General features: G+C 34.2%; 1 long non-coding RNA gene across 1 annotated transcript; it reads right to left on the reverse strand.

Moving 5' to 3' along the window:
- Nucleotides 1-1,105: 1,105 nt before the first annotated feature.
- On the reverse strand, nt 1,106-2,088 carry LOC148239743 (uncharacterized). Its single transcript, XR_015816549.1, has 2 exons — nt 1,873-2,088; nt 1,106-1,804 (listed from the first exon to the last, which is right to left on the reverse strand). It is a non-coding gene; the product is annotated as an uncharacterized LOC148239743 (long non-coding RNA).
- Between the last annotated feature and the right edge of the window lie 8,053 nt (nt 2,089-10,141).

A 10,141-nucleotide genomic window follows, 5' to 3' on the forward strand; every position in this document is an offset into this window, starting at 1 on the left:
TATAACAAAAAGATTTTTATACAATGACACACGAATTATTGTCCAACTTAAACTTATAATTTTTTATTTAAAAAAAAAAAATCAACTACTCAAATTAAGTTTTTTTATTAATTGAGATTAAAAAGTCATAAAATTATATATATATAGTTTGAACTCTCTTTAATTTCTAACTGTTCAATCTCATCTACACAATTCGGAAAGTTCAAAGAGTTATCCACTTTGCGTTCACAACTCCACTTACAGCCGAATGAAAGCTAAATTACAAGTAAACACGGTATGGTGTGTGTGTGTGTATAACGAAATTTGTATCTTATTTAATCGACACCCTCGCCTATGCATTGTACTCCGTTGACACAAGTTTAGTTTCAGATTTCTCCTTCACGCCATCTGGAAAATAACATATAATGGGCATATACAGGCCCAATAAGATAATTTTTAAACTTCAAATACAGAATTGAAAATTAGTTAAGTTTCTAACTCAATTCATCCTCTTTAAACCCTCCACCTAACATTGCTTCATCATCCCAACGGTCTAACCCATTCTCAACTCTGCCTGGGTTACTATGGTGACCCATTTATCTACTCCCTTAGTAACCAGGCAAGCTCTCTTTTCACGCCAGGGATCCTACCTAAACTCACATTAATTAATCATCACACAATCGTCTATCTTGGTTTTTCATTTCAGAATACTAACATTCTGTTTTAATAAATTTTAATGATGATTAATTAATGTATAAAAATGACAGTAATAAATGATTATAACACAATATGAGAATGGTAAAAAATTTTAATTTGTAGATAATTGTATATTAATATACGTTAATAACATATTTTTGTTTGAATAATAGGATGTTATACTTGTATTTTCAGTCAAATTACTAATTTACTCTTACTTATTATATGTAATAATAAATTATATATAAAAAATATGTAATGAAAAATAAATAAATTATTTATTAATATAATTATATTTGTATTTAAATAAATAATTATTATATATAATTAAATTAAATTTTTATATTTAATAAAATAAATAATAAATTATGAAGATAAAAATAAAATTAAGTATATTATATGAGTATATAAGAAAAAAATAATAATAACATACTGGTCCGTCGAGTATTATATATTAAAATTTTATCATTCACAGGATACAAACAAAATATAAACCGCAGTTTCAGACAATGTTGACCATCCGTTGGCCGCACACAGACTCAATCGCCGATCTTGGCTTTTTGGAATACCAAATAGCAAGCTCATGCAACGTCGGCCATCCGTTGGCCACACACACACAATCGCCTATATTGGCTTTTTGCCATATTGCGCCATTGTCTCATACCGACTCGGACAATCCATTGAACATACACACCCACGGAAACCTGTACCGACTTTTCAAATTATAGAGCACAATGTTTACCTATAATTACCGGCCATCCGTTGGTCATGCACACCCACAAAATCGCCTATTTTGGCTTTCCAAAATACCAAACCAGCACCTGCTCATCGACCGCTTTTCCTTCCACTCACACTCCCCACTCAGCTTCCTATATTAAGCCTCTTGTCACTAAATCTCTGCTAATTGACAATTCCGCTTCATTAAACTCTAACAGCCTACGCGAAGGCTCTGATAAATTTAAATCCACTCGCCAAGTCCTACTCCGCCGCTGATTTCTAACCTAATTCGTTCCAACAAATACTGCTGGTCCTTCCAATTTTGAATGAACTCTTCTCCCTCTCCATCACTCCAGTACTGTTATTTCCTCAATTCTCTCTGCATTCTTTCCCTCGACACTCAACAATCATGCTGGAATTGAAAGTTAGAAATTTAACATACATTGCCAACATAGAATTTGAAGGTCAAAATTTACTTACCTCATGTTTCCATCTTCCACTGGTTCAGCAGAATTTCTCTTCAATCTCATTTTTCCTAGCCAATTCCAGTCGCAACGTCTCTCACTCACTCTTCTCGATCTTTCTCCCTTTATTCCCTCTCTTTTCTCCTATTTACTTTTCTTTTTTTTTCTTAGCCCACCACTCCCTTTTATACCCGACCCAGCTCAATCGTAACCGTTGAAATCCTCTACAACCTCCTCCACCGTCCATCCTGATGTTCCCTTACTATTTAGTTCAGCCTCAACCAGTCCTCCTCTTGTAGGACACTACAGACGCATATATTAATTTCCCTTTTAGAATACTCAAATACATTAAAACATTACATGAGTATTTTAAGACAAGAGATGAATTAATAAAATTTAATTTTTATTAAAAAATTATGAAAACACATATTTAAAATATTCATAAACTCTTCTAACTTGCATGTGTTTTTGGAATAATTACTTTTTTTTAATTTATTAATTAAGAAAAACAAGACAACAGATTAACGGCCAAAATATTTAAATACTCTTTCAACTATATACTGAAATTAAAATATGGATAAACCTAAATAATCGAAACAGATAAATGAGTTATTATTGAATAATAATAATTATGAGTAAAATTAAATTTCCTAATTTTAAATATCTATATTAATTTATTCATTATTAATTTACATCTCCAATACATGCAATAATTATATTCTAAGAAATCATCACGTTCATTTATGTTAAAATTCTTGATTACTAACACTTGATAATTAGTTATATTTTATTGTTACATTGATTATTAGTCATTATTATTTTAATTGACTATATCGAATAAAACTTAAGATGTTAACAAATAATATAAAAACAATAAACACTATAATCAAATTATAAAGGAATATATTCATACACCTTTGACTAGCTAGAATTAAAATAGAATATATATATATATATATATATGTAACAAATATAATGTGTGTATGTAATCTGTTACTTTTTAAAGGTTCATCTACCAAATTTAGGTTCTTTATTAATTTTTCTTACAAATTAAGTAGATTAATCACGTGGAAAAAATTGTAATGGATAAATAATTCTAGTTTTGTTAAAAGAAATTCACTTGGAAACTCCAACTATCCTCATTTGTATATGAACTACTTTTCAGTAATTATTTTCTTATACATATAAACTTGCAATAATTGACAGAATGTATATTAATATGTCTATACTTATGGAAGTTATGTATATACAATAAAAATATCTTTCGTTCTAGTTTCATATTAACTAATTGTGTCAGTTTTTGTTTACTTTAAAAACATTATTTTTATTTTAAATTGTCACCAATTATGTGTTCAAAAAAATACATAAATAAAAAGTTATTTCAAGGTTTATAGTTTAGAATTTACAATTTATGGTTTAGAGTTTTGAGTTTTGCAATTTAGTGTTTAAGATGTTAGGGTTTAATGCTTATGATTTAGGTTTGAGGTTTTAGAATTTTAAGGTTAAGCTTAGTTTAGATTTAGATTTTAGGATTTATGGTTAATGTTTAGGTTTTAGTATTTAAGGTTTAGTGTTTAGGATTTTGAGTTCAGATTTTAGAGTTTCAAAGTATAGAGTTTAGGATTTAAGGTTTTAGGATATATAATAAAAGAGCTTTAACACTTAAGGTTAGTTTTTAAGGTTTTACGGTTTTAAATTTCAGAATTTAAGGTTTAAAGTTTAGAGTTTAGATATTAGGGTTAGCTTTTAAAGTTTAGGTTTAGGTTTTTAGGGTTTAGGGTTTATGATTTCTGATTTAGGAACTTATGATTTAAGATTTATGGGTTTATGTTTTAGAGTTTTGAGTTTAGGGTTTAAGGTTTAAGGCTTTAAAGTAATGGGTAAAAGAGTTTTATTATTTACTGTTAGTTTTAAGGTTTTATGGTTTAGGATTTATTATTTAGTTTTTAGGCTTTTATAGTTTAGAATTTAGGGTTTGATGTTTTCGAATATAAAGTAAAAGATATTTTTATGTTTAAGGTTTGTTTTTAGGGTTTTATGATTTAAGATTTTAGGATTTAGAGTTTATGATTTACTGTTTATGATCTAGAGTTTCAGGTTTAGTTTTAGGAAGATTTAGAATTTAGTACTTAGAGTTTAAGTTTCATAGTTTAGAGATTTAGGTTTTAAGGTTTATAGGTTTAGATTCTAAGATTTGGAGTTTAGGATTTAAGATTTTAGAATATAGGGTAAAAGAGTTTTAGGGTTTAGGGTTGGTTTATAAGCTTTCACGATTTAAGTTTTATTATTTAGATTTTAGTGTTTTAGGGTTTAGAATTCAAAATTTAAGGTTTTATGATACAGAGTAAAAGTTGTTTTAGTGTTTAGGGTTTGTTTTTAGGATTTTTATAATTTATGATTTTAGGATTTAGGGTTTATGATATATAATTTAAATTTTAGTGTTAGTTTTTAGAGTTTAAAGCTTAGGATTTCAATGTATGAGGTTTAGGGTTTAAGGTTTAAAGTTTAGGGATATAGGTTTTAAGATTTATTAGTTTAAGCTTTAGGTTTTAGAGTTTATGGTTTAAGATTTTAGGGTGTAGGGCAAAAAGAGTTTAAGAGTTTAAGGTTTTATGTTTTGGGTTTTTAGGATTTAGGGTTTTTATTTTTGGGTTTTGGGTTTAAGGTTTAGGATTTTAGGGTTTTAAATCTGTGGGTTTGGGTTTAAAAGTTTTTGGTCTCAATCTAAATTGATTGCCGGATTGAGGAAAAGTTCAGCCCACTACCTTTTGGAAGCAATATCTTGTGGCCCAATTTCATAACAACTAAAATGGAAATTTTATGTTTGCCAACTATTTTATACAATTAACAAAGCTATGTTTTTCATCCTAACATAATTTCCATCATTCTTCAACAAAGCTAAGTGTTAATTTTGTAAATTAATTACATTAATCTCGTTCCAAGAACAAACACATAAAACTTTTTTAGAATACAATAATCTAATCTAAATCCTTCTTCGTTAAATGAAAAGTTTGAATTATTGGATTTAGACCGAACATTATGGGAGAGTTTTCCCATCTAGCGGGGGAACACAATGAGCACATCAAGCGTAAACGGAACGCTCGGGTCCACCCCCCTACATTCTACTCATGCATTATCATTTTCATAAAGCTTTTTTTTTTTCTTATATTATTATATTTTTATTATTTATAATGAATATTATTAATTTGAATCTACTTAGCCCAACAACTAGTTTTATTTAAAATGATAAATGTCGAGTTCTTACGAAAATTCCTTAGTAGAATATAATCCAGAATCATTAAGTTTAATAGAATATAATTTAGAATCATTATATGGTTCTTGGCGTGGCGTAATTAAATTACACATTTCAAAAAATAATTAAATTTGATTTAACCCCAATAATAATAGGACTTTTGAAGTTTTCCATTTTGAAACTTAATTATTGTAAATTTGGGTTTTTAATAATTGGATTTGGACGACTTCCATACTTTATGTTTTTTGACTTTTTTGCTTTCCTCCACTATCCTACACATTATATTATATACATATATATATATACCACATATAATCACTGTTGACCATTCTCTTTCTTTTAGAAAAAATATATTGTTAAAAAACTATGTGGTTTTTTCTGGATATAGTTATCAAGAAGAATTTTGATCAATAAAAAAAGCAATAACAAAACTTAAAAACTTGGCTATAATTCATTTGCCTTCTTTTCATGTCATCATATACATACATACATACATACACAATATATATATATATATATATATATATATATATATACATGTAAAGTGTGATACCCGGGTATGAAAATTAACCCGAGATCAATTTTGGTAATTTAAAAGTAAAAAAAAAATATTATTTATAAATTAATTTAATTTTGTTAAATTATTAAAAAAAAATAGGTTATGGATGTAATCGAAAATAATTTTGAAAAAAGTGGTAAAAATTTAAGTTTGGGGGTTTTTTTAAAAGAAGAATTAAAAATAGAGGGTCAAAATGCAAAAAGAAAAAATTTCGTCACGTAGAACGACCCAATCACCAGTTCTGACGAACCAAAGCACACCGCGTGGCAACACATGCGGAAGATCACGAGGGCAGTTCGTGTTCTCAACAATCGGACGGCCCAGGATCAATCTCGCATGCATGGACGGCTCGGATTCGTTCCCTCCTTATGCGCAATCGGACGAACGTGATTAATCATGATGAACGGTGCAGATTCGTTTTCTCCTTAAGCTCGATCGGATGAATGAGATCAATCGCGATGAACGGCTCAGATCGACGTACGTTCGATATAAATACTTCATGTCGCATAGAAACCCAAACCCTAGCTGCCAGCCCCTGCTTGAGAAGAAGAACCAGTCACCGAAGAAGGAGGTAGACCGCGAGCCGCCAAAAAAAGTAAAAATTCTTCCTACCTGCTTGGAATTCGATTCCAAACATCCTGTAGCCAAATTGGTGTAAGAGGAATGACGGATGAGCTGGAAACCGCAAGCAAAGCTCGACATAGCTACTGCAGCCGAAACCCAAAAATCTCTCTGATGAGCCCCTTCTCGCGTTCCATTTCACGCAATTTTTCAGTCATTGTGTTCATTGTCCTTTTCTATGCAGTTTAACCGAAGAAAGAATCTAAGCCTCGAAGGACGACTGCTGGAGTCTCTGCACTGGAGGCCTCTCCTTCGATGATAGGTTTCATTTTTGTGATATTTTGGCCAACCAAGACCTCTTAATGTATTTTTATGCAGGGATAGATATAAAACCAACCAAAACCAGTCAAAACCAACCAGACCGAGGCAAACTGCCGTCGTGCCGGAACCCCAAAATTAGCTGAAAAGAGTTTTGGACACCTATTTAAAATTTTAAGATTTTTTTAGGTATGTAACGAGTGTTTTAGATTTCTACAGGAAACCAAGTACCCATTGGGAGGTATAGTAAACAACGCAACGTCTCAAAACACCGATTCAAGTAAGGATCCCTCACCTTATCCTCCGTTATAGTAAACTGAAGATCAACATCATATAATTTCATGTTTTTACGAAAAATTAGAAAACTTTAAAAATAATTACAGATCACTAGTAGAGTCAGAATCAGTTAGTTCACGATTATCTCAATTTTGTATTTATTTTTTTGTACTACTCTATTTACTTGTTATTACATGGTGGATGTTCTTAATTTATATTTTTTATAACTTTATCGATTTATTTAGTTTATTCAATTATATATCGTCAGCATAAATATAGCTTAATTGATCTGTAAATGTAATATGAGATATTGGTGTGCATGTTTGGTTATTTTGTTGATGAGAATCGTTATGTGAAAGACTTATTGGGTACCCAGAAAAAGGGCGGATGAGTCCGGTACGTAAAGAACCTTACCGTGAATGTTATCTCGGTCAAAAGGGACTGGGAAGCTCCACACCAAGAAAGTTTGGGAGATATGATTCATTCTCATACCAGATGAGGTATCGAGGTGAAGAAATATTTGGCGTTCGATACAGGATGGGGTATGGGGTTGACCGGTTAATTATTTAAATTGGATATTAGGTTCATGAGTAAAGGGACATCCCTCTGAACCCTTAGGGATACCGGTAAGCTGGTAAGAAAGGAAAGTTATTGTCTCATGTTCTCTTATACGTGAAAATAAAAAGTGGTATTAATATGAGTCTTCATAGGTTATTTTTGAAAAACTCGTTATGGTAACTATATAATAAATGGTTTTCTTTATATAAGAAAGATTGAGTGATAGTTTGTATTTGGTGTTTTTAAGTCTCTGTACAAAGATTTCACCGGTGGAGGCTGTAACGGCCCCGGAAATTGAAAATGAAATGTGTATTAAAAATATCAAATGCAGAAACGAAGTCAAAATTTCGATTAACATCCCTTACACTAAAACTAAAAACGTGCTCACAAAATATAAAAGATCAAACTAACTAAAGGAGAAACTCGAAAGTAAAAGCTATGAATATAACTATGGAGTCTTTAGGCGTCCCCTTCGTCGTCCTCCTGCGGAACGGGCTCGGGAACAATGTCTTCCTGATCTGAAATGATTAAATAATGAATGAGCTACACTAGCCCAGTAAAGACATCACGATATCTCACCGTCACGGAGGTAAAGGTAGGTAGAAAACACAAAAAGACCAATGGAGCATAATTTACAACAAATCCTTTTATCAATAATAAATCCTTTACCATCCACTTACCTTGGTGAAATTCATAAAACAATATACGAAAGCAATAACATTATCATCATCATGGAATCATATAAACTGTATAACATAAAACTTATCACGCCTTTTGTAATTCAATCATTACACAACATATTTTTCTCTTTTACCAGCCCACTAGTATCCATGGGGATCCATAGGGGTCCCGCTACCCGTTAACCCTTAACACTTGAAATCAGATTCCAGGGCCGTCCCCATACCCTGTCCGGTATGGGCACTAAAACTATAAACCTCATTACCCCGTCCGGTATGAGGGTGAAACGGGCCGTCCCCATACCCCATCCGATATGCGCCAAAACACATAAGGTCTCCATACCCCGTCCGGTATGAGAGACCCCAATCCCGGTAGGGTTCCCTACGGACCCGGTCCGTCCACCATCTCCCAGGATATCTAGTCAGGCTGACCACATTATACAATTATCAATTTACATAATCTTTCATTCTCCTTTTCCTCAGTCAGCATCATCAATTTACATACAAACAAGCAAACAGTAATTTATGCCAAACAAGACAACATACAGCATCGGTTTCTCAGTCATTCAACCCATAATTAATAAAACAGTAAAATATGCACGCGAAACAATGAAATGAAAACATCAGACCTCATACTGCATTTAAAACTGTAAAATATGTCAAATAACAGTTAACCGACAAACACACTAGACTCGGGCTCCATTAGCGACCTTAAGCAATTTCACACATTCGTTGATTCAAGAAATATCGTTTTATCATTATTGAACTTTAATACCGTGATAGGAAATAGGGTGAGGGGTCCTTACTCGTTTCGGGGTCCGAACACGGCTTCACAGTGCGCCTACAGGCTGTCCCTAATTTTCCCTGAATTTTTTCCGGGGAACTGAAACGCACTACTGGTACCTGCACGTGTTCCAAAAAATCCCAAATTAGGCCCAGGGCCCCTTTTTGGCCAATATTGCAATTCCGGCACAGCGGCTCTGCCATGCTCCGGCGACGGCGATTCGCCTCGGGTTGGCCGTTTTCGGCCGTTTCTGGCCAAATTCGGCCACACTTGCATCGGTCCTTGCGATAAAACAACCCTAGGGCCCTCGGGGGGCCAAAAAATTACAGAAAACCGAAGCTTACCGGCGGCGGTGCTCTCGGGTGCGGCGGCTCTCCGGTGAGGTTCGTGTTTTGGTGATTCAGCTCCGATCAACCTGTAGAGAAAAGAATGGTGATCACGGTGATATAAAAATTGCATCAAACGGAGGCCGGGAAGGGCCTCATCGGAGGCAAAAACCGAGGAGGGGCGCGGCGGCGCCGCTGGGTTTCGGCCGTATTTTTCGGCCGTTTGGCCGAGATTTTGACTCCGATTTGGCCACAGGGGAAATCAGCATGGAAAAATGAGTCGGGAGTATGAAATTTACCTCGATCGGCGGTCGGAAATCTCCCCGGTGCGGCGGCGGGTGGTGGCGGCCGGCTTCTCCGGCGTCTGGTTCGTCTTCTCCGGCGAGGGCAGGAGGCTAGGGTTTTTGTGGTCAGGTGTGGGGGTTCTATTTATACCCTTTTGCCATTTGATCTCAGCTGTCCATTTTGATTTAATCTGGGCCGTCCGTTTTTGATTGAATTTGGGCCGTCCGTGCGATTGCATCTAGGCCGTCCGTGCGCACGCTTGATCTGGGCCTCCCGATCGCGCGTACGCGGATCGCCAACGTAGCCCGTCCCCGGTCGATGTGGTCTTGCCATGTGGCAGGTCCTGGTTGGCCAGGACTGCTGACTGGGTCTGCTGACGTGGCTGCTGACGTGGCGCTCTTTTTTTTTTTTAAAAAAAAAACTTAATAAAAATATTTAATAATAAAATAACAAATTTTCCAAATTTTTCAGGCGTTACAGAGGCACCAAGTTGTGTTGTAGTAGTACTGGATGATGCAGTGGAGGCATTGTATTGTACTGTGGTGGTGCTGGATGGTATGGTGGAGGAGCAAGGTTATACCAAGGTGGCTCAAATTGTGACAGTGAAGGCAGGTCAAACAATTCCCTCCTTTCCTACTAGGTAGAGATGAATCTCTTCAGAATCTCAAATAGTCGGTCAACATCTTCT

Source organism: Carica papaya, chromosome 9, assembly GCF_054855325.1.
Source record: "Carica papaya isolate Zhongbai chromosome 9, ASM5485532v1, whole genome shotgun sequence".
Lineage (NCBI taxonomy): Eukaryota > Viridiplantae > Streptophyta > Magnoliopsida > Brassicales > Caricaceae > Carica > Carica papaya.